This window comes from Puccinia triticina, chromosome 3A, assembly GCF_026914185.1.
Source record: "Puccinia triticina chromosome 3A, complete sequence".
NCBI classification, from domain to species: Eukaryota; Fungi; Basidiomycota; class Pucciniomycetes; order Pucciniales; family Pucciniaceae; genus Puccinia; species Puccinia triticina.
The window spans coordinates 2,809,922-2,819,300 of NC_070560.1; positions in this window are offsets into that span (position 1 = coordinate 2,809,922).

The window sequence follows — 9,379 nt, forward strand, 5'->3', positions numbered from 1 at the left end:
ACCGGAACTGAAGAAATTTGCCTGTGACTAGTCGGCGATTGGCAGGAGAGAATATAAGGCCGAGCTGAAGCCAGCAATAGTAGAGAAATTAACCGACAAGTGAGTAATCATAAATTCTACTGAGTAGGCTGTCCAGGGCGAGAGAGGGGAATGGAGAAATATGGGGACGAGAGGATTACAAAGTGCATCAACAGGCTAAAGGGGCTCGCAAAGTGGGGGTAAGGGCAAGTGGAGCGAGGGTAGATAAAAGTACACCGGGAGATGATTTAATCATTAAAAGCGGGGAGGCATGCTGAGTCTCTGAGAAGAACGTTAGAACCGTGGGAATTTCGCAATCTTGAAAGATAAGATTGCATGGCGTTGGATCGAAGGCTGACACAACGAGCCGAGTTGGATGGATTCAGGAGTTGATCGAAAGCTGCAAGATACGGTACATACATACAATGTACCGGTACATGCACAACGAAGGCGTTGTCGAGAACTGTCCGTCGAGCAGAAAGACGATTGTGAAGTTGTGCATGTTCATGGTGCAAAGCAAGCAGCTAGGCACGAGCTTGGAGATGTGAGGAAAAAGGATTTTGCGGTCAAAGTTTACTCCATTCATCGGTTTCAAACCTTCCAGATGTCTGGGTGCCGTGAGATTGACTATCGGCATTCGGCAGTTATGTAACCCTCTGTAACCTCGCGACATCGATGCACCGTTGCCACTTCGACAACTTTCGCCAAAGCCTGCCTTATCAGCCTCGTGATCACATTCTCCACTTTACCCAGGTCTACCCAGGTCTAGAAGTCATGATACAATTGTACATTCAAGTAGTCCACCCCGCACTTTCGAAGTTTCATGTGCGTATAATTATGTATCCTTACGATTAATGTACCGGCATACTTAAACCCTTGAGTGCCTCGGGTGGCTTGGCTGTGCTGAGTAGTCTCAAGCGACCAACGGAAAGGAGGGGATCGGTGACACCATCATGTTCAAAACGAGTGGCCTTCATCTATAGGGGGACATGCCAAGATACATAATTCATATTCAGCTGGGCTTTAGATTCCTCTCAGTTCTGGGTTGAAGGTCTGAAACTTGAAGACTTCAATGAAGAGGCTCGTCGAACTGGTCATGAAGTTACATTCAAGTTACTCTTCGGAGTTCGGATGACGTTGAACTGTAAATGGGCTGATAAGGACATCACACGTCATTTTGCCCGCCTGCGAGAGGGCTTTTCATGGCCTTGATATTTTGCATTCAACCCAGCTCAGCTGATGACTTCGGTTTGAAGGTGCAAACTTTGCTAATCCAAAATATGTACAGCCCTATCAGGTGTTTATGGCTGTTTGACAGGTCTACCCGAGCCTAACACACAAGCCTCTCGAGCCCGAAGGGCAGCCCCGCAGGGTCTCTGTCTCACAGAGAGGCTTGCCCCCACAGGCCTGGATCCCCTGGGGATTTTCACCCAAAAACAGTGGCTGTTGCATTCTACACCTTGTAAGAAACAACTGAATGATGGTTTTATTTTTATTTTTCAAAGGCTAGCCCTACATATTGTGCATCTAATCATCTATTTATCTCTTTAACCTTGAATTACTGACCCCTTCAAATGGGGATGAAAACAGCAAAGTGTTGACCAAGGCCGGGGTAAGTTTGCCCTGTAAATCAGAGGGGCTTGCCAGGTTTCCCACAGCCCCTTGCGGGTAAAGGTCAATATGTTGATATCTGAGACATCTGGCCTCCACTGCAAGAAAAGGTTGCACAACTGCAAGCACTTGACATGCAAGAGCGCTGGGAAAGGTTGTGATGCTACTCAAGCCTTTGTCAAGGCTTTGTGTTGACCAAGATGCAATTCACAGTCATTGCGCATGATGCACAGTGACTGGAGGCCTTCCCACCAACTTTGAGTAAATCTGGAATTTCAGATTTTGCAGTGAAATCTGTGTTTTGGAACTCTGTGTTGTTGAAATTATGTCTCTCTTCTTACTTATACCTCTCATCAGTTGTCTAGAATAACAATCATTTGATTATTAACCTTATTCTTTCATCACTAGAAATCTCACTAGTACTCTTAACTCACACCATGTAGTCATTGAAACTTGAGTAGCAGTGTTATGTATTTCAAGTTGTGATTCAAGTGTAGTATTCTATTATTGTTTTTTTATTCATCTTCTCAAAAAACCACAAGCTTGCCACATGTAGATAGACTATTTATATTATAGCATTGCCATGCAAAACAACCATTGGTTCTCCTCCATTTTTTTCTGCTACACCCATCCCAGAACCACATCCGGTGAGACTCCCTCTCACAAGCCATACTTCTCTCTGTCAATTGTGACAGTTTTTTCTTCTTCCGAATTCCTGGTCTCAAAATCATCCCCACTCCAGTCATAGCTTCAACATGCATCACTTTGAGGATCTTTGGGGACCTAGATTTCCCTGCAAAATCTGATGTCTGTTGGCTCAGATTTGACTTTCCAGATCAACAGGAAGTCCTCCACTGTGCAACATAAGACTGTTGAGTGCTTGGGTGGAGCTAGAACAAAGGCTAAACAGAAGTATCTTGCATGTGAACCACTGTCAGTTGTGTGGTTTTTTCTTGTAATGCTCTATGACTGCTAGCTGTCCTGTCACAGTTTTAATGGTTTGCTTCACAATGATATCATTTCTTTGCTTGGTCCTCTCAAGTCCCCATTGCTAAAATCTCTGCTTGAACCCTTCCTGTAAAACATGTAAGCTCCCTTCTTTGACAACCTTCCAAGTTTCCCTTTGGGGAACCAAAATTCTCTTTTATTTTCCACTATTACATCATCATTACTAGCTGCTTTTCCTCCACATTCAACATCATCACTTGTTGACATCTTCCTTCTTCCTATTATTGAAACCATCAGTTGGTTTCTAGCGCTTGATCCAATACTCCCTTCTTCTTGCCAATCCACCAACCTCCATCAGCGCTTGATTCATCTCTTCTTCCCTTCCTTTCAACATGCTGCCAACACTTGTCCTTTGATTTATTGGAAATCTCACTCCAGTAGGTTCACACTCAACAAATTCATTGGATGACTTCCCGTCAAGATCTGTGAGCCTCCCAGAAGTGTTCTAGAGCCCAAAAGCTTGATTTCCCTGCAAAAATCTGGACTTTTTTCTTCTATACCAAGATCTGCGGTGTGGAAGAAGTAAAGTGCACTCTGGTATGAGATGACCAGAGCAGAACCTCTTCTACAAAATATAATCCCGGGTAGTCAAGGGAACTCTGAACTTGGCGTAGTATAAGCACATAAACTCTACAGAAGGTAAAGAAGACTGGCGAGCCATAATAATAATAGTAACATATTACAAAAGTAATGGCCCTGTTTGGCTGCCGCGTTATATGTCATAAATGGTTGAATTTATGACGCGCAACCCAAAGTTTGCTCCCCTTTTTCACCAAAACTTTGAAACCCCCGGGGGTTGTGCGTCATAAATTCAACCATTTATGTCATATAACGCGGCAGACAAACAGGGCCTAAAGTAACACCAGGGATGCTTGGGGGGCTGGGGAGTGCCTTAGCTTGATTTTTTTTTCATAACTCAGTGCGATTTCTACTACATCATATGTGTAATCAAAGATGAAATGATATTCAAGTATATATGAGGTATCCATAACTCAGCTGGAACTCTCCTGTAACTCAGTAGTAACTAAACTGGACTACATAACACAAATTGTCTGTAACCAAAGTTTAACTAAAGTGTCAAGAACCACTTAAACATTGTTTGTAACCAAGGGTGACACCAATCTGAATGGTGTTGGAACAATTTCATCCTCCTTTACCCATTGCTGTGGCCTCAACAGAATGTGATTGGTTTGTGATTTTTCACCCTATTGTATGCATGGAAAATAGGATGACAAATCCTAGTCCATCAGGGCAGTTACAGCTAAATATTTCTTAAATTTTACCCTCATTTACTTGGCAGAAATCCCCCTCTGGTATGAAAAGTTTCTGATTTGTTACCCTATTGAAAGCGCGTACAATAGGGTGACAAATCACACACTTTTAAGACCAGATGTGAATTTTTGCCAATTAAATGAGGGTGACGCAGTTTGGAAAAAATTCATCTGGACATGTCCCTCTGGTCAGGAAAGTGTGTGACTTGTATGTGATTTGTCACTCTATTGAACTAGGGTGACAAATCACACACTTTTCAGACCAGAGGGACATGTCCAGCTGAATTGTTTCCAAACCGTGTCACCCTGATTTGCTTGGCAAAAATTCCCCTCTGGTCTGAAAAGTTTGTGATTTGTCACCCTATTGTACGCGCATACAATAGGGTGACAAATCAGGCACTTTTCATACCAGAGGGGTATTTCTGCCAAGTAAATGAGGGTAGAATTTGAGAAAAAATTAGTGTAACTGCCCAGATGGAATATGATTAGTCACCCTATTGTATGCGCGCACAATAGGGTGACAAATCATACACCAATCATGTAGTTTTTAGAACAGCGGGGCATTTGCAGCTGAGTGATTTATGAACTGTGTCACTTGTGTACCCAGCTAAAATAAAGTTCTCCTGCTCTTGTGCAAATATTAAAACATTTTGCACTTCTGAAATTTTCTTTATCCAAATCTAGGCAGTTGTGTTTCAGGTGTGATATATATTTGATGAAGGCAGTTCACCCCAATGTAAAAAACAATTGGATGTGCAAGAGCTACCTGATTTTTAAATGTAGAACTTAAGTTAGGATTGAGATTATGGTGTTCAAAGTTGGTTTGCATAACTTTATGCATGCATAAATCATAAAATCATAAAAATATTTTGGTGAGGAAATTTTGTATTACATAATCAGACAGTCATATCCCCTGCAAAAAAGATTTTATGATTTTTAGATTTATGCATAAACTTTGAACACCATAAATGAACTTGACTTCAAGATGAATTCAACAGAGTTGAATGATAGTTCACATCCAACGGTTACATATCACTCCAAATTAGATTGGTCTATAGTTCTTGCCCAGCAATTGAACAATTCACCATCACATTGTAAGGAATTCTGCCCCAGTTCAGACAAAAACTAACCCCAAATTCAGCTGTGGCACTCCTTGGGGAGTGTTGCCCCAAAGCTTCTCTGGTGTAAAACACCGCAAAAAATATCCATAAGAGAAAGATAGCCATAAGAAAACCACAAGCAAGACCCTCCACAATCACAATCCACACAGAAATGAGCAATAAAAAAAAGTAAGAGTCTGTAGATACTAGAAGATTGCATAATAGAAAATTGCATATGAAGGAACCCCCCCCCCCCCCCCGGGCCCTATATATCTAGAAAAATCTGCATCACTTTGCCGTAGATAATAAACCAAAAGAAAAATCTGCTACATGTCATAACCCCTATAGAAACATGAATCCTCCTCCCATCCCATGCACGCCACCTGCCTCTGCTCCCCTGTTGTCATCTGCGCCTCTGCTGCTTGCCGTAGACAGCTGGGTGCCAGACCTCCAATCATCCACCATCCACGCCCCTGTCTACAAAGCCTCCGTTTTTGGGATCCCACTCGCCACCTCCGCCCCAGCTATGTCCTCTGATGTAGCCTGCTTCAGCTACCATGTCTTCTCCGAATTGCCGCGCCGGACTGAGAAAGTCCGCTCCGCTTTGCCGCCTTTGTCTGCACGCTCTGCGCCTAGCATATGCGCTCCACCACTCCGCCTCCGCCGTTTGAAGTTCCTGCGGAGCCCTTGTGCCCCGCAGCACCGCGCGCCTGGAAAATTCTTTGGACACTTTGGCACCCCACACCAGATTCTACCACCACATCTTCCCTGACTTATCACAAGTCCCTTGCTTTGGAGGGCCTTGGTACAGCCTGGGCTGGCGCAAGCGCCCTTTTCTTCTCAGCTTACTCTTCTCACCACCTCAGAAAGGATGGCAATGAGTGCACATTGCCATGCTCTAACATTCCTCTAACACAACTCCTGCATGTGTCTTACTTCCTTCAAAGAAACCTCTTACTTTCCTCAAGTAACTCTCTTACTTTCCTCCAACACCCGGCACCACCCCACAAACAAAGGCAATGTGTGCTTATTGCCATGCTCTAAAGCTTCTCTTACTTGGATCATTCCAGTGTAGATCCAGGAAGATCAGTAGGGATTTTGGACAATCTTCCAAAATCACTTGCAGGATGTAAGTGCAATGTGAGTATGGAGGGATGGGCTCAGTTAAAAAAGTAACAACAATTTTAAATCTCAGTTACATGATTGTATTACAAGGTTATACTTTGTACTAAGACCAGGTAAGAATTATGTAATAGCAATGTATTGATCATAGCAATCTGTGCACATTGCCATCCTTTTTGGGGTGGTGTCTTTGTTACATCTTTGCAGCTCACTACTCCCACCAACAACCCAGAAACTCCGCTTAGTTGCCGTGATAGACCGGCTAACACCACCTCTTCCCTGCCTCCAGAAGAGAACATCACTGCAGACCACAAGGGGAACAACAAGCCTGTCCCTCCTGAGAACTCCACACACACTTTTCCACAACATCCACCACAGCCTCTGCCGGCACCTCCATCTCTGCCTCCAAACCCTTTCCTCAATGCCAATCCAAACTTTATCAGGGAATCTGAGGAACAAGTTGTGATTGAGCACACCGCCAAGCTTCACCACTGCATCCAATTGCTGCTCAGTTTTTCCAATTGTCTGCTGCAAGACCTCCTCCGCTACTTCAAAGATGTCCTTTGCTCCAATCAGGACTTTTGTGCGCAAGCAATTGATTTTCTCCCCGTCCAACCACTTGGTTCAAATGCCACCAACTCTGCTCCTCAAGAGCCCGTCTGCCACCACAAAATTCAATAAAAGTTAAGTTAGTCCGGCTATTTCTTGTTTTTATTCTTGTACATAGTCTTTGTAGCCCCACTTTTGTGGTCAATGTGGCAGTCTTCAGTCCCTTCAGCTCCAGTGCCCAAGACCTAATCCTCAAGATTCAAGCTTCAAGTCTCAATATTGAAACCTCAAGCCTCAAGATTCTCATTTTCTTAATTTCTCTCAGTGTCATTTGTTCCCCCATTCTTTCTTGCCTCCCCCTTCCATTCTTATCCTTTATTTTTCTTGGTCCTAACACAGAGTTTCTGTGGGTTTATCCGTGATTTGGTTTCCTGTTTCTTCATGAGATTTATGGGATTGGGTGCAAGTTAATCCCTAAGGTTGGTGCAATGCAACTGAGGCAAGGCCACTCTACCCTGGGACCCTGTGTTAGAATTGATGGAGTATGTGCTTCATGCCCAATAAGGGGTTTAAAATTTGGTTGATCCCAATTCCTGGACCCAGGAGCAAGAAAAGAATTTGTCCACCAAATTTGACCTGATACTTGCCCAGGTTTTAGCACCCTGCCCGGCTCTTTAAAAGATGACATGCAAGATACTTCTTTGTATCAACAGCTGTTGCTCCAACCAAACCCTTTTTTTTTGTACATTCACTGAGCATTGAATCTTTGTGAGAAGCAAGCTTTACCAAGGTGGGCATAGCACCACAAGCTTCTTTGTAGTTCTTGCATGTCAACTGAGAGATGATTGCAGATAGACAAGATGCTATTGGTGACCTGGGACAGGGTAAGAGGAGTGGCACATGTAAGGGTAAATTGTGAGTTGGAAAAAAAAAGAAAATCTATGATCATTTTTGAGATCATCTTGCAAATGTCTGCCCGTAACTATTAGGGGGGTTCATGTTGGCAAAAATTCACTGCTGATTTTGTCTGCTCACATGCACCTTTTGGTAAGGTTTATGTGTGGTAAATTGCTTCCATACTAGGGGAGCTACCCACCAAAGAATTTCAGCTTTCTGAGGATAAGCAAAAGCTGCAGGTGATGGATTTGAAAAATGATTTCAAAAACTGGATTAAGTGAACCCCTTTATTAGGGGGGTTCTACTAATATTTTTTATGTTTTTGTGTATTTTTATTATGAAACCTATCATTTTGGGTTGGCTCCTCATAGGTAGCTACACCTTGGGCTGAAGGTTCATCCCAAGGATTCATGTGGGGATGTCATTTGGATGCACCTCCTGCGGTGCGGCAAAAAGCATCCCCAAGATCTCATGCATAGTCATACTACACCTGGGACATGTTTTAAAAAGTATCCTCAGGCTATCTTCCAGGTTTAACAATGACATCCTCATCTGCATACTTGGGATGCATTTCTGCATACTAAGATTACAAAAACAATCCCGGAGCCAGTCAGTGCTGAACCCCTGACCTCAAGCATCTTGCAGGCCCACCAATCATCCTGTGATACTGCCCTGAGCAGTCCAGTAACATTCTGCACCTGGCAGCAGTCAATTATGCGGGTAGGATTCACGTGCAGCCAGCAAGTCTGCATTCTGCACCCAGCAGCAGTTAATTATGCGGGTTGGCTTCAGGGGCAGCCAACAAACGTGCATGAGAATCTCAACTGTGCAGTGTGTATCAGTAGCAAGATGTGGTGAATTGGTTGATCTTACCAACTTGAACATTCATAGTGAAGCTACATGTTTAGTCTTTGATGATCCACACAGCTTCACAAATTTCTGGAAGCAGTCCTTGGGATACCTTGATGAAGAGTTTCCTGAGGATTGGTTTTCCAAACCATCCTCATGACAACTTTCCCAAAATTATCCTAAGGGCCATTTCTGATAAGATGAAAATGTATCCTTATGATGCTGTTGATGCAGATGGGTCCTCAGGATACTTGTGAGGGCATCCTTGGGAAAAATGGTGACATGTATGTTCTCCGGACAGGTTGAAGCTGTCCTGGGGTAGAGATGGCAAACAGGTACCTGTCTGATTTCAATGAAACCGCTTCTTGAGTGCTTGTGATCAAATAAATTCAATATGTAACAATTCCATGTGATGAAGAACTACTTGAACTTGAGTAGGACACTCAGCTAACTGCATGGTAAGGCACACATACAAGGCCAGATGGCAAATAGCCCACAGGTACCTCCTGGTAGGTACCTGTGAGCTATTTGCCATCTGCACTTGTATGTGTGCCTTACCATGCAGTTAGCTGAGTGTCCTACTCAAGTTCAAGTAGTTCTTCATCTCATGGAAGTTTTACATATTGAATTTATTTGATCACAAGCACTCAAGAAGCGGTTTCATTGAAATCAGACAGGTACCTGTTTGCCATCTCTATCCCAGGGTGACTTTTTAACAAAAGAATCCTCACAAAAGGCCCAAACCTTAGATACAGGCCCCATGTTGTAGCTGACAATAACTAAGGTCTGGGGAGTGGGGCTGGCTGTGGTGGGACTTACTTTGTGGATTTTGTTTGTATCTTATGTACAGAGGTATTCTGGGCAATGTGAACACCCCGGCTGGTTTGCCTTGCTAGCTTGTGCAAGGGCAGATGCTGCCTTGTATTGAGCAGCATGAGTAGCCCTCCATTTTTC